Here is a 16857-nt window from a genome sequence, read left to right as displayed (position 1 = left end):
CGTGGGGGTATGTCAGGGGTATTCTGGCCGTGACTTGCATGTACGGTTACTTTGCGCAAACAATTCCATTAATACGCAGAGCCCGCATTTTGTATTAAGCGCACAGGCTTGTGCAGTGTCATACTCTGCGCGCGGCCTTTGCAGGATAAATGCACCCTTTTCCATGAATCGGGCCCTTAATCTATAGATGCACTCGTGACGATGTTCTCACGTAGCACCTACTCCTGTGCTCGCCCTGAAGCAATCACCTTACCTGGGTCCTGCAGGCCTTCCCTGGCTGCCTTGCAGGTCCTGCTGCAACAACGAGGCACTGCACTCCACTTAGAACACAGTGGTGCTGATGACTGTGGTGACCCAAATTTTGGTGTCTCGGTGGGCAGAGACACAGTCATGCATTGCATGTCCTGACGTTGGGAATCACGACTGCGGCACTGCTCCCGGGCACAGCTGCTGTGGAGCACTAATAGGTGCCATTTATGCTGTGGTGTGCCCCCACCCATTTTACGGAATTTCTAGATGTTGCAATCTATAAGGAAAGATGCAGCACACAGATGTGAACCTTTTCAACTCACTATGGCATACGCATTGGGTGAAGCTGGGTAAATTGGAGCGCTAGTCAAGGCTGTAAAGAGATGCGAGGGTAGGTGTAGAAGTACCGCCCTCTAGAGACCTAATGGGCCTGTTTCATGGAACTTTTTAGCACGGTGCAAACACCCTGACCAGCGTAAAGTGACTTTGTACTGCAAAAATACACTTTGCACAGCTCTGTGAATAAGGGTGTTTGTTCGCTGTGCAATGTCACTTTGCACCAGTGCAATGTCACTTTGCACCGCGCCAAATGTTCCATGAATTAGGCCAAATGAAACAAAAAAGACAATAATCTTTTCAATGCAGAAGTTGGTGAGACTATAGTAGAAAAACACAGCCAGATAACTGGGGAACATAGAACAACACACTCTGACCAAACAGCTCCAAGGATAAATCGAGAGGAAATCCTCGATTGCTGCCTGAGCTTTTATGACCTCCCCTCCCTGGACCATGTGAGCATAGGTCATAGACAGACAATGCTCAGGAGGTGCCAGACACCAGTGAACTAGTGAGACCATGGGAAGAGGTTGTGGGTCTCCCCAACAATGTAGCACAGACAGGCGAGGTAGAGGAAGGAAAATGGATACTGTGGTGGGCTAGAAGATATGGGGACCTGAGAGAGGCGAGATACAGGCAATAGCCAGTAAAAGAGATAGCCGAGCCAGTGAGAGATGTAAGGAGGAAGCACTTAGCAATTGGTCGGACTGGGCCCAGAAGGGGGACTTCAGTAGAGACCCCAGGTTGTTATGCAGGGGTGTCTGAGTCCTGATAGCTGGGAAGTTGGTGCAGAGCCCAACAGAGGCCATCTCCCAAATACTGGGAGCAGGGTCTGAATGGGCCATAAAATTATCTCGAGCACCACTGAAAAAGTGGCCCACATTTGAAAATTGCAATTCATTCCTTTTGTGACACTGTTTGAATTGTAACCAAGGGGGAGTTTTTAGATAAAGTGTGATGCAAACTGTATTTTAAAGAATATTTTTTCAGCACCACTGGTCAAAACTTCTAGCCGCATGGTGAAGTAACTCATCAAACTGGCCCAAATTGGCCAAAAAGGTGGCCCACTTTGACCAAAATAACTGGCCCACACCAGCATTTTGCGTTTTTGGTTCGGCCATGGATATATTGCCCTCTAGGCCAGTCCGAGCCTGACTGGGAGAAGCTGGAAATTCAGCCACGAGGATCAAACATGGAAGGTCCTGAGAGGGCTGTTGAGATGTGCTGCACACCTGTAGAGCACAGTGGCATACTGCGAAAAGACGCGCACACCGCTACAGCTGGACATGCATTGAATGAACCTGGAGGTACAAGAATACAAGTTGAGGTTAATGCTGTATTTTGGGAAATATAGTGAAAGCATCAAGGAGTCCAAAAGGCATTGTGGGATAAAAGGAGCCATGGCGCGGCATTCTGGGAAACGTAGTGAAGGTACCAAAGTAACCAACAGACACTGTGGGATGAAGACAGGGCTGGGAAGGAATTGCCCAACCAATCAAGAGGCATTTTACAAAAAGTTATACCACTCTGGGAGCAACAGGAAAGGGTTTCCACCCAAACAATGTAAAAATAAATCTTGCAACTAGAATGTACATATTTTGTTTGGGAATATTCTCCGGGTATCACCACTGGGAGGAGGCCTGAACCCCAGAGATTCATTTGGGGTTATGTTGAGCCAGGGCTCCCATGAAAGCCTTGCAGTGTGAGCAGAGTTCCATGTTATGGAAAACATGATATACGATATGAAGGGTGTGGCCCACTCATGAGAGGTGGTACTAGCCAAAGTGGACACTGCTGAGGTGGGAGCAGTCTGCTGAATCCAGGGCCTTTGGCTGTGGAAAGGTGAGCACACGGCTCCTTGAAGGGTGCAAGAGAAAACTGGCAAGAGCCTAATGTCTCCGAATTGGGTGAGGCTACAAGTGCTGAATGAGGCCGCTCTGCGTGCAGTATAGTGAGCTGAATTTACAGGGAGAACATGTGAAAGCCATGCTGTGTAGTCTCTATACGCTTAAAGTGTATAAAGCCTACTGAGTGCTGCACAGCCGCAGCTGGATCAGGGTCTCCCTGATGACAAGTCTGTGGTAATCAAAGGTCTAGTTTGACCAAGAGGTAATTCATTCAGTGGTGGCAGCTCCTTAGTTTGAGTGTCGAATCAGCTGGACAGCTAACTTGGGTCAATTCAAGAAGGGATCAGAGACTTCCAAGAAAGCCTGGAAAAAAGCGTCTGCAACGTGTATGCTATTGAACAGTTTGATCAAGAACAGCCTTTGTGGCCTTCATAAGATATCTGGATTCAAGACTGCCCTGAAAAAGGAACCTCTGTTAACAGCTTAATTCATCCAGTAACACCAACCCTCATGCCACTTATTAATCGCCACTCTGTCTCATCACCTGCGCGTTCATGTACATTCTGTAGTTGGTAATGAGTGCATTTGTAATCATGTCTGTTTTTCCCCACTTAATGTCCCATCCCTCCGTACTCATCACTTAGTTGCTCTATCCTTCAATGCATCTTGTATTCTATTGTACACTGCCACCCACAGCTTGTATGTCCGTAATTTAGAGAGCATTTGTCAAAGTGCTTCTCTCTTAAAATAAAAAAACAAATATTTGATGAAATTAAAGTTATGAGAGGAGAGATAACAGAGTTGATTAATGAGTGAGAGATGCTGGTGGAACAGAGTTGAGAACGTACAGGAACTAGAACCAATCCAGACATCTGTGTTCATGTTGGAGATGCTTCTGGATGTTCATCAGTTAGTCTGATGTTTGGTGGGCAAGTCTCATCAGTGGTGAAATAATTAATAATGAAGCAGCTGCAGGGGGTCAGGATGCAAAGAGGAGGCAGGACGAGGGTTCCCAAAAGCTCTGAAAGCTTAGTGCTCCCATCATAATCCAAGGAAAGGGGTATTCAGGAACATGGGAGATAGCTGGTGAGGGTGACAAAGGAAAGTGTTGGAGTTTTGAAGTCCAGAGATGGAAGGTAAGGGTAATATAGGAGTGAAGACATAATGCAGAGGTCTTTCATTTGTTTTGTGGTTGTGAGAGAAGTTTTATTTACTTTCTTTGACTTTATTTAGTATGTTAGTGTGCCTATATAGATTATAGATTTGTGGTTATGTGGGTTGAGATTTTCCCAAGCAAATGTTCCCAGCTGGAACGGGAACCTTTTCTGGGTAGTTCCAAACCACCCCACCATATTCTTGAAGGATTTGCTGAGGATCAAGACCCTGTGTGAGTCTCACGGTATGGTTCACACCCCATATGAATGGACGAGCTTGTGACTCGAGAGTGGCGTTTTACAAGCTAATTGAAGGCCGGTGCCATTCTAAAATGGGTTTGAAGGAATTTGCAATGCACAGCTGGCTGCCTGCTTCTTTTGTGGGTTTTGTATAGATGTTGCGTTAGGAACGGAAAGGACAGGCTTACCAATCGATGGTGTTGGAAGAGATTTGTAGTAATTTTGGTGAGGCTAGAAGAGTTTTGGAGTATTTCAGGGGAGTTTTCATAGATGTTTGTGGTTTTCTTGGTGTTTATTGATCAATGTTTGCCCCCCTTTTGTCTGTATGTGTTCTGTAGGCTCCCTCTCTAAATTTTGCTTTTTACCATACTTTAAAAAAACTAAAAAGTTCCTCTTGCTCATTTTCCTATGCCACCCTGAAAAAGAGAAAGCACAAACAAGATGTCTAGTACCTTCCCTTCCCTTTCCTACATTTTTAGAGAAATGTTTGTGTGTTAATCTGTGATGTCTTCCAGTGTTGTGGGCAGCAGACTTCACTACAGAGTGTGTTTTTTTGAGAACCCTTTCTAATCATGTGAGTCTTGCGATAATCCCTTTGTTTGTCTTTGTTTCTTGTTTTGTGATGTGTAAATTGACACTCTAGGCACATTAGACGTATGTATGTTCTGCACATTAGGACCCCAGGCAACATGACCTTTTATATGCAGTTAGTGGTGGTGGGAGAAGATGAAGTGCTGGACTTCTCTTCCGTGTCAGAGATTGAGAAAGTTAGCCAACAGGTAAAGACAGAGCTTGCGATGGAGGTGCAAACATAGGTTGAGTTGAAGCTGTCATGTGAGAGAGACAGTGTTGAGTGTGGCAAGTCAGCAGTTATGGAAGTGGAAGCAGTGGTTGCAGAAGGGGAAATGGTTGTTGGGGAGGCGGTTTCATGATTGAGTGGGGGAGGCAGAGCATGAGGAGACAGATCATAAGGAAGGGGAGATGAAGCATGAAGAGGAGGAGGATGACGCTGCCATTCTGGAGGAGGTTGTGGTAGAGGTAGATTGACGCGAGAGAACCTGCAGAAGGTGGGCAAGTACTTTGAACTTAGTGGGGGGAAGGAGGGAATCCAGGAGAAGCAGGGAGATGCAGCCACAGAGGTGTAGGGGGTTGAGGGCCAGTGTGGAGAGGTAGTGGTGATTCTGTAGAGGGTGAAGAGCACTTGCCGAAGGAGTAAGAGATGGTCCCCCAGCAGATAGCTCAGGAGGAGTAAACTGGGGCCACTGCAGCATTACCTGCCAGTGCTGAGGGCTCAAGGTAGGCTCAGGCTTTCCTCAAGAGGAGGAAATGAGATCAAAAGACATCCCCATCCATGACATCACTCACCATCCGGTCCTGGGTGTTGGACTAATTCAGCTTGGTCTGACTGTACGTGGCAAGACAGGAGGTTAAATATCCAATCTCTGCCAGAAGTCAGTTCACCAGGCAAATTAACCCAAGTAAGAGCGCCTTGGATATCTCTTTGATGCACAAGTTCAGTAGGCTGTAGCATAGCTATGTGTTCAAAGAATGTCCATCATTTGCCACTGATGCAGTTTATGCAGCAACCTCCTGCAGTGGTCATGATAACCTCCAGTCTGTAAGCATGGTACTATGGCTGAGAGAATGGCTCTGCTAGTTGATAAAGCCAAATAAATTAAGGCATAGCCTCCCTTTTTTAGCATGGCACAATGACTCATAAATTGGCTCTGATGCATGCAAGAGACAAACATATTAAGTAACAACCTTCATTTTGTAAGTATGGTTCTTGGCATCAGAGAGTGACTCCACTGGTTGCAAGAGGCAAGTAAATTGAGACAGAATCTCCAGTTTGTGACCCTGGTACTATGACTGAGAAATTGGCTTCAGTGGTTGGTGGAGCTAAATAATTTGAGTAAGAACCACCACTTTGTGAGCATGGTTCGAGTGAAGAGGAAGTGCCAAGTATCATCCACACCCCAGCCACCCCCTTCGAAGTGCCAGGAATGTTCACGCCAAAATATGTGACATATAAAGAACAGTTAAACCAGCAGAGAGCCCCAGTTGGGCTCTGCCCACTGCCTATCGAAAGAACAGCACCTATTGGACTACCAACAGCTAAGCAAACCTGGACAGCAAGGTACCCACTGAGAAATCCATCTCTACAGACACGACAAAAGGACGGTTGTCAGAATGGAATACCCGAAGAAGCCCAGTAAATACTAAGAGAAGATGACTGGTGATATCATGAGAAATGGAACTTACGCACATATAGAATATAATGACCTAGGAATGCTGATAAAGAGACAAAATACCATGGATATGTGACATATTGAGCCTAAGTTTAAACATGGGATTTGAAGATAAAGAAACCTATGCCATATGCATGACGAAGACATTAAGCCAGTTTAAACGTGTACATATGCAGGAAACCGCAAAAAGCAAAGAAATCATGAAAGCTTGCTTATGCTTAATAATAAAATAGGTTGCAGCAAGCGCCAACTATACATATCTACCTCAAAAACACTTTATAGATGAGAAAAAATCCACTACGCACATGAGCAGAATCGAATCGAGGTTACTAAAGGTGTCAAGAGGAGAGGGCCTCTGCAAACAATTCAAGAATTAAAGACTCAGAGAAACCCTGCTGAAGGTAATCATGCAAAGAAGCCAAGGTCATGTCAGACTGGAATAGACTAGCAATGCCTATGGTTTAGGTGAAAAATAACAAGCGACTCCTGTTCAGCAAGGTCGAGATAAGCCACAGATGGTAAATGACTGACAGAAGTAAATCAAATACACAAAATTGCATGAAGAAGAGGCCTATTTTACGGTGTCCTAGTCACGTGGCAAGGCAGGCAGAAAGAGATGAGACTTTCACACCTACACATGGAGCCTTATCGTAGCCATCCTCCTTAACTTTCTCAGATCAAGAATCAGACTCAAGGCCAAACTACAAGGCAGTAATTAACACACGGCCACTAAAGGAAGGGCTTAGTTGCCCCACCTGACATTAGTATCCAATCCCCTCTCCCTGTTACCATATACAGATATAGTACCTATATTAAAGTTACCTTCCTATAACCAATCAAGTTGCATGTTAGGTTTTTAAGGTTACATGTCAATGATGACGAGTGTTTGTTATAAATGATGTTGTTTTTAAGAAAGTCATTGTAGTTTAAGCGAGAACGTAGATCGAGCGGTTGCTGATGGTCATTGAACTCCCCATTTTCTGTACTTGTCATTAAACGGACTCCCTTTGCCAAACTATTGAGTTGTCATTATTATTTGAAGCAAGAGTACAAATCTGCCTTCCCATCTATCTCAAGGGTGCTGCTGCTCATCTTAAAGGGCTGTTTGGGGCAATATCACAAGTCCTTTGCCATCCGGCTGGTAGAACGAGAAGCTCCCCATAGATAGTGGTTAGTGTAATTGAAAACCCTTCAGGTAAGGTCTGAAGGAACTTTTGCTTTCCCCCAAGAATCCCGTCCCACTTCTAGGAGCAGCCAATCGGACGAGCAGCACAGTAAGGCAGTAACGAAGGCAGTGATCCCGAGCATCCGGAGAGGAAAAAAAATGCGAACGGTGAGTGGAAAAGACTGAATGCTTTGGCAAAAATGTATAGGCCTTGAAACAAGTAAGGGAAGGTAATGGAGGGAGGTGGGATAAAAAATAATGTCAGAGTAAAAGTATAATGTATATATAAGGGGAAAATATTGACTTTAGGGTGGCCGAGCAATAGAGAGAGATACCGGGAGTGACCGAGGTAAAAAAGAGTATACGCGCAGTTTCCTAGGTTTTAAAGAGCGCTAGAAGAAGCCTTTATTTAAGGTCCTGGATTGATAGGACGACATAGAAGACCAGAATCGATTAAAGACGATCTGAAAGAAATGGGCTTAAATTCCATGTCGGAATACAATTAGGGGCAGAATGCATCTGAGGAAGCAGATGGCATGAGATTTGTGTAGCCGATCGGAGTCTGTCTTGTTTGTTTCATGTTTTTGTCTGTAACGTTGGAAGGTAAAAACTTTTTAAAAATAGCATGAAAATTGCACGAGTGTGGTAATGTGATGTTGCATGGCATGTATTCATGTCTGTAGTTGACAAAAGTAAAAGTGAGATTTTTTGTTGAGAAAAACCCCCAAAAATAACGGGATTGGAGCTTGCGACGATTGGTGCTCGCTCATATTGTTGATCTTGGTTGTGAAATTTAAAACATAATAAAGTGTTGAATGGAGGAGAAACTAAACAGGTTAAGCATGGAAGATATTACCGCACTGGCGCAAATGTGCAAACAGCTGCCGGAGCATGCACCTAAGCTTAAACAGTACAGTACAGAATGGTTTAAAGGAACCGCAAACAAAATGTTAACGCCATGGCACCAAGGTGGCTCGCTCTTTAAAACGGTCCGACAGCACATGACGGCATATTTCCACGCCACGTACACGGGCAAAAAGTTAGACAAATACTAGCTAGTTTAGAGCTTTGGAAACTGTACCAACAAGAAAAGGAGGAGGAGCCACCTTTAGATTGGATACCAAATGTATGCACAGAGGGGAGTAAAGAGCCTTCTGCGCCACCCGCCCCCTCTGAAACAAAAAAGCGAAGCTAGTAAAGACGAAGGATTATACCCAATGAGGGAATTTAAAGCAGCCACATGATATAGAAACCCGTTTTATGAGTCGCCTATGCAAAGTAGTGACGAAAGCCCAGTGAAAGACACAAAGATATTACCTCCAAAGTCCCCAATGACAAGGAGAGGCGTGAAAAGGGAAAAGGAGACCAAGCACAAGCAAGTACACCTCTAGATATTGAAAGAGAGGCAAAGAGAGGGAAGGGAGATGAGGATAAGAATGATGAGATGGTATTCGCACAGAACAAACCAATGGATGGGAGGTCAGATTCTATTGAAACTGGATGGTAAAGGCATTGAGGATATGAGACAAAAGGGAGAACGGGATGATTTAGAGAGAAAGGAAAAGGAATACCGATCAAGAGACGAAGGGGCTAAGAAAAAGGATAGACAGAAACGAGAGCAGCTGTATCATGATGAATAGGTCAGAAAACAGGAAAAGGCAGAAGAACAGAGAAAATCTGATCACAAGCAGAGAACAGCCGATGATCGAGATAGAATAGAACGAAGGAGAATAGAAGAAGAAGAACCAAAGATACAGGAGAAGACAATAAAAAGACGAAGGGATGAGGAAATGCAAAGGACAAATGAATGAACAGATGCGAGGAAACAAGAAGAAGATAGGGTCAAAGAGGAAGCGAGGAAGCGTAGAGAGTTTGATGACGACATAGAACGTAAGCAAAGACAGAGAGCACAGGATCTTAATATCTGGAAAGAGAGGTTAAAAAACCTGATCCAGTAGTAGGCTGGGAAGATATAGAAGAATTCTTCCTTGAGTATGATTCAGTACCAGGCATGTCTAGGGCATATATATCGAAGATGACTTTGACACCAGAAGCATCGGAGAGACGATCGATAGAAAAATGAAAAATGATGAGATGGGGCTAGAAAGCGTACCCCAAAGGGAAGACGAGGATGAGTGTCTGGAGAGCACTTAGTTGTACGATACTGAGGACACCTCACTGTGAAAACAAAATCAAAATATCGAGGCTGAGTACCCCAAAAGGAAATACACCGAACACGGGTTACAAAGGAACATAAAAAGTACTTTATTTTATACTGACTCCGGTTACTAAAAACAGAGCAAAATCAGATAGCTATCGGCCCTCAGTGCAACACAACGAATTTCAGCGTGGTTCAGTGTGTTCAGTGAGAGACGCTGTACATTAGAATACATTGGTTGTTATACTTTTTGTGAGCATGATGTCCAGCCCCACTTCGGGTTAATATTCCACTAATACATCACCGATCTAGGGTTCATGCCAAGTCTTGCACATCCGCATATAACTGGTTTGCTTTTAATACATATATCAACAAGCCTATACGGCAACTGTGTATTCTGGGATTTTCCATGTAGGTCTTCTTAAACATTAATATAATGTAGCTAAACAAGTGTTCTACGTTCAGTATTTGAATACATTGTTCCTAAGGTATGCTCGTGGATTAGTTTCATTGCACAAGTAATCCTTTACACATAGGTCAACGAAGGACAAGGTCACAGTTCACGACCTCAACAAGTGACCTGGTGGCAAGTTACATATTAGCTACGTACAGAGGTCAAGACAGCCATGTTGTATTGTGAAATGACATCGTCCACCATTTGAACTTCACATGGTGACTTCTACAAAGCGAACCTAAAATGGCGGATTGACCTAAAATGGCGGCTTACATTGATTCTAAGGTCAGGACCTTGCAACACGGATTCCTTCACAAGCGATTTACAAGCAGCTTGGCGTAGGCCAATATACATATATTAATTATGATAGGAGGCACTATATATTTCTCTTTTGACATCACAAAGTAGCAGAAATAGAGAGCTGTCATTAGATAGGCTGACCCTAACCAGAAATCAGGAGGATGAGAGAAGTTGCACAAGTTGGGCACAGACAGTATCGGACGCAGAAAGTGAAGAATGTGAAGAAAGAGAAGATGAGAGAAGACGTGAAAGACGCTTCTCTAGGGGAAAGGGAGTAAGATTTTATTGGGTCTACACCTCAGGCATCAGAGTCAGCCACACAATCAGATCAGCATGAAGGAGTATCATACGGTCAGAGGGGGGGTGTCTCCACCGCCCTATGTGAGTAGACTAAGGACATTGCTAGGTAGACAGTGATGCCGGTATATTACCCCTGCGGTAGACAGAAAAATGATGAGAGAGGAAAAGGAGTGTCAAGTTTCACAGTTCCCTTTACTAGAAAAAGGAGGAACGAGACCGCAATATATACCCTGGCCTCACATGGACAGAGAAAACCTGATTAATAACCTCCCAATGTTGACATCGGGACGCAGAAAAAGGATACATGAGTCAGAAAAAATGACAGGAAGGAATTTGGTAGCTATAGGGGATATTAAGGGTCTTTTAATCACCATACTTGGTGATAGAGCTGATGATGTGTGGGCAAAAGCAGGTTACCCTGGAGTGACTACAGTTAATCCCATGCATGACGGAGCACCGTTTAACAACTGCAGAACCACGTTATGGAAAGCGCTTCGAGTGCTATACCCGGACACTTCTGATATGGGAGCTTTAATGCCACGCAAGATGAAGGAGTCAGATGATCCTTTGATTTACATTTAGAATTTCCAAGACTCCTGGGTACTGGAAACTCATGAATCTCGGGGGAAATATATACCCGTGTTCTACCATATATTGTGCCAAGGGCTGCCAGAACAAGTACAGAAGTAGCTCAAGAAACTGGTAGGGATTGAGGCAAAGCCATGGTCTGAAATACAGTTGACCATCGTGCACTATTGCAGGTTGCTGCAAGAAAAGAATTGCAAAAAGGATGCTGCATGAAAAGGTGAAGAGGCTAAATTGGTACAGAAAAAATTATCATCGTATGCCATTGAGGGGCCAATGATAATTAATACAGATGGAACAAACATGCAGCAGGCCAATAGCCAGAGACAGTTTGATCAAAGCAATGACAGGCTTTACCAAAGGGGAATAGGCCTTCGAGGAAGAGGATGGCAGAGTAATCAGGGAGGTTTTCAAAATCCACAGAATGGAAACCAGGGTATGCAAAATGGGCAAATGATCAGACCACTGCCAATATGTTGGATGTGTGGAATGACAGGGCATCTAGTACGCACATGCAGAAGTCAAGGCATGGTGCAAAATGAACAGCTCTCAAGAGGAGGGATGGTGAATCTATCTGTGTTCTAGCAGCAGGGTGGAAATGCAGTTGCTCAGAATCACACGGTGCAGCAGCAAGCGCCGGAGTACAGCAAAGTTTGCAACCCCAGAATGTGATATATTTTCCACAGCGACAGTCTCAGCAGTCGCCAATGCAATGGTCGCAAGCAACAGGTATAGGCCAGATACTGAACTTAGGGATGAGAAATGCCATAAGTGACGGGGGAAATCCGTTCACTCAGAATGGGACAAGATTATATATAGACTAGGACAGCTCACTGGGACACCTGATGTGTTCTATCCTATCAGTAACACAGAACCCTCACCAGGAACTACGGGTAGATGTCTGTATAGAGGATAAAGAATATTATTTCTTAGTTGACACAGGTGCGACACACTTGTGTATACATGAAGGCAAGTTTGTTCCGGCTATGCCATAAATACTCAGGGCTTCAAAGGAGCAACTAGTTCTGTCCTTTTACAAAAAAAACTTCCAGTATCCTTAGGAGAATGTGACATGAATGTGCCACTGCTATATTCAAGGGCAGGCCCCAGTGAATATTTTGGGCAGAGACCTAATGACAAAGTTAAACATGACAATCTTGTTCACGGAGAAGGGCATAGTATGTTCAACTCCAGGAATGCATTATCTGAACGTATGCGAAATGATTAGAGCATACGCAGGACAACGGCTATGAGAGCTATTCCATTGGAACCAGGGATATTTGTTTATGGAGTGCGCTTATTAATGTCATGGCTACCAGGCCTTGCAGACAAAACCATGAGAACCCCAGATGAGTTTTTATTCAGACCAAGAATACCTATGCAGGAGGAAAAGGGACAAGTGTTTCCTTTGACAGTACAAGCAGCCATAGTGCAAAGAGAGATGGCCCTGTTTGACGGTTATGATGATGAAGGCAGACAATGGTGTGCAGTAATCGCCATTATGGAAAGTTACAGATTGACTGACATCACTGATGACGATCTGTTTGAAGAACAAACAAGTGAAGATGAGATAACAGTTGAGGTTAATCTCATCTATTTGGTGAAAATGATCAAAAGAGAAGTGCCTTAGAGAATGATGCTGGCACAAAAACATCCTGAATATTTTGAGGACGACATGGCAAAGGTGCATGTCTCAGTATGGACTACAGGCCCCTATGATGTAGGCTTATTGAAAGGAGTCGGAGAAGTGAAGATTAAAGTGAAACCAGGATCAATTTTACCAAAAGAACCACAGTATCCCATGTCTAGGGAAGCAGATGACGGAATTTTTAAGACAATTTCTGCCATGATGGAGCAGGGCATCTTAGTGACGTCAGAGGCACCCTGTAATATGTCAGTGTACGCTGTCAAGAAATCAAAGGGAGGGTCTTGGCGTTTAATCCAAGATTTATGACCACTGAACCAGATAGTCAAAGCCGAGTTCCCTCTAGTCCCTAACCCGTCCACGATCCTATGTAATATACCAGTTGGAGCAAGGTATTTTGCAGTGATTGACTTGAAAAATTCATTTTTGTCAATCTCTTTGCACAATGACTCACAAGATTTAACATTGTTTACGTTCAGACAAGTTTGTCTGAAAAGAACAAGGCTGCCTCAAGGGTACTGTGAGTCTCCTTCGATTTTCAACAGAGTCCTGCAGATGGACTTGAGCAGTATCGTGTTAGAGAGTATTGTCTTACAATTCGTGGATGACATCTTAATTTTCAGCACGACAGAGGAAAAGTGCAGGCACGATTCTATTCAGCTATTGACTATACAGGCTGAGAAAGGATATACGTTTGACAAGCAGAAGTTACAATATTGTCAACAAGAAGTGCTGTATATAGGCCAGCAAATCTCACACAAGGGGAAAAGGGTTACCCCTGAAAGAGCTTAGGTCATTTCAAAGACAGCCAAACCACACATGATAAAACAAATGCAGAGTTCTCTCGGATTATGCAACTATGTCAGGGCATGGGTCTTTGACTGCTGACCCTATACCAGACCCTTGTTACAAGCCTTGAAGAAAGCACAGGCAATGAATAAAAAATGGTGTGGACCGAGATCATGGAAGAAGGGTTTGTTGAACTAAAAAAGGCCAATTGTACGGCACCAGTTTTAGGGTTTCCTGATTATGCCGAGGAATTCTACCTGTTTTCACACACGAATGGCAGTGTTATGACAGCAGTACTCACACAGAGAACCACGCTGGGGTACAAGCCCCTTGCATACTACAGTGGGAATTTAGATCCAGTGATGAGGGGTCACCACCCGTGCGAACAAAGTTTAGCTGCCACAGCATTCACTATAGAGAGGGCTACAACCATTGTGATGGGATGCCCAATAACGTTATTCGTCGAGCACGCACTATTTGCCATTTTAGAGAAACCTGAAGACACATTGACATCTCAGAGAGCTTCTGCTTATGAAGTGGTCATATCAAATCCAACAATTAAAATAGTTCGATGCAAATTGGTGAACCCAGCTATGTTTAAGGGGTTGAGGTAAGGTACACATACACAAATAATGAGCACATACACACCTAATTAATACAGTGTCTAGTGTCAAGAAGTTCAGAATCACTCACATTCCAGAGAATGGGGAAAGCTCAGACAAACAACGATGATAAATTCCACACCAAGAGAAGTTGAGAGACAGATGGAGGAAGATGAACTTTTAAAGAGACAAAATACTCTAGAGAATGAACAAACAGAGACAGCACCGACAAGCACGCCTGACCCAATGATGAAGAGCTCAAGCTTAAATCCTACAAGACGATCAAGTGCTGAGATACTGGCAGAATCAATATGGATGATTATTAACAGAGCCAGAAAGAACCAGAGGGATAAAGAAAGACTTACCAGACTTTCTCCTACTCAAATAATACTGACGAAAATTCCTGGATCATTGATGAAGATAGCTGAGAATCCTTCAGCAAGAAGAAGCTATACCGATGTGTTTAAGGATGTGGTTATAGCATACTACAGGAAGACCTTAAGAATTAGAAGGGGCGCACAAGAAGACAATAATGAATTGAACGATTACTTGGATAGCACAGCACATTTGGGTAGCAACATATGGTCCCAACACATGAAGGAAGTTGGAAGACAAACTTCAGAGGAAGAATGCTTTGTGTGTGCACTCCTACCTTACAACAAGGGGAAGTCAAAGATCTTTGTAGCTGTTTAAGTAGATGTGCAGACAGCACACTGTCTGTCGCACACAGCAATGTGCAAGACCAGAGGTCAGTTCATGGGAAGTGATGCTTCACTCAAATGGGCAACTGAAGGGACGGATCCAGATGAAGATGATTATGTCCAAGACATAAAGACGAGAAACAATGGCAAAACAAAGAACATTGTAATAAAATATGAAAAACCTGGAGTTAAAGGAGAAGAGATCAGAAGGGAAACAAACAAGAAGCTAAACGTCCAAGGGAAATCCCCGGAAGAAATGCGAAGATGGAAGAACAGAGGTCAAATGCAAACCTGGGGAACAGTGCTTTCACCAGAAAGAAGGGAGAAAGGATTAGTGATCTGCAGAGCATGGATGATCATTGGACACTACAAGAAAACCAATGAAAATGCACAGAGGATATGCAAAACGTTATGGCCGAGACTGGCCAGACTGCTAACATGGGTCGAAGACAGAGGAGGACCCCTACAGATAGTGCCATTGGAGAATTCCAAACTGTGCTTCAGAAACCATGGTACAAGAAAAATGGGAGAAAATCAGAACTGCGCACGAATCTTCGATGCCACAGGAATGGCATATGGTACTGCAGTGATCATGGATCATTATTGGGCGTGTGGACCCAAAGCATACATTAGGTTGCCAAAGAATTGAGGAGGTATATGCACATTGGTGAATGTCCATGTTCCAGCATTGGTGATTCCAAAAGGCGACCTGAATATTGACAGTTTCCCGAAAGCAGATGCTCACATGAGGAAGAAGAGATCTGTGGAACTGATGAACCGAATGAAGAGAGAGAATTACTTCTCTGCCAAATCAGAAGAAGCCTTTCATGGAATCCGATACGAACATAGGCTGTTCAGCTTGACCTCATCAGTGTTCATGACAATCCTGATGCCTAGAGTTCAGGTTGGAGCAAATACTAAATGGTTGCAGATAACCAGATGGGAATTACTGCAGACCATCAATACAACGATAAAGGGATTCAAAACAATCAAGGAAGAGTTAAGAGCGATTCGACTAATGACTCTCCAGAACAGATATGTCCTAGCTATGATCACAGCTATGGATGGAGGTGTTATGCACAAATTGGGGAATCATGTTGCACATTAATACCATCTCACGATGACGAAAATGGAAACTTGACAGAAGCCATAGGTATGCTGACAAAACTAAAGAATAAGATGATTGATGAAGCTGACGAAGTTGATGATGACAGGTGGTTTGGATCACTGTGTTCATGGGTTCCACAATGGATGGCAGACACATTCAAGATCCTAGGAGCCCTGTTGGTGATGATATTGCTCGGATTCTGTGTTATCAAGATAATAATCTCTCAGTGCCAGAAAACTGCGAAAAAGGCTATAGGGGTGAAAATCATGATTGACGTCGAGTCAGGAGAGAAGCCCAAAGACCTGACAGATGAAGAAATAAGAGACTTTGTGAAGGCCAGAATTTATGCACCAGAAGGAGCAAAGTTTTGGTGTCCAAAGAAACATAGAAAATATGTGGGAAAATGGATATATTGCAATCCAAGTGGAGAATGCCAACTAATGACATGGAACAAAGACGAGCACGTAAGAACAGCAGGATGTTTAAAGGGAGTGATAAAGATATGGACCCCAAAGGAACATTCCTGCAGCCCTAGAAGTCCAGATCCAGAGGATGACAGAAAGGTGAATGCAAAGAAAGAAGTAAGAGTGGTCGATGAATCACCCAGAGGGGGGAGTGAAGAGGAAGTGCCAAGTATCATCTGCACCCCAGCCACCCCCTTCGCAGTTCCAGGAATGTTTGTGCCAAAATATGTTGTCGTATGAAGAACAGTTAAACCAGCAGAGAGCCACAGTTGGGCTCTGCCCAGTGCCTATCGGAAGAACAGCACCTATTGGAGTACCGACACCTAAGTAAAAATGGACAGCAAGGTACCCACTGAGAGATCCATATCTACAGATAAGACAAAAGGATGGTTGTCAGAATGGAAAACCCGATGAAGCCAAGAAGATGCTAAGAGAAGACGACTGGTGACTTCATGAGAAATCGAACTGACGCACATATAGAATATAATGACCTAAGAATGCTGATAAAGAG

The sequence above is a fragment of the Ambystoma mexicanum genome, chromosome 10 (assembly GCF_040938575.1).
Source record: "Ambystoma mexicanum isolate Mex_15411 chromosome 10, UKY_AmexF1_1, whole genome shotgun sequence".
NCBI lineage: Eukaryota > Metazoa > Chordata > Amphibia > Caudata > Ambystomatidae > Ambystoma > Ambystoma mexicanum.
Note: the sequence above shows the minus strand (reverse complement) of the source record.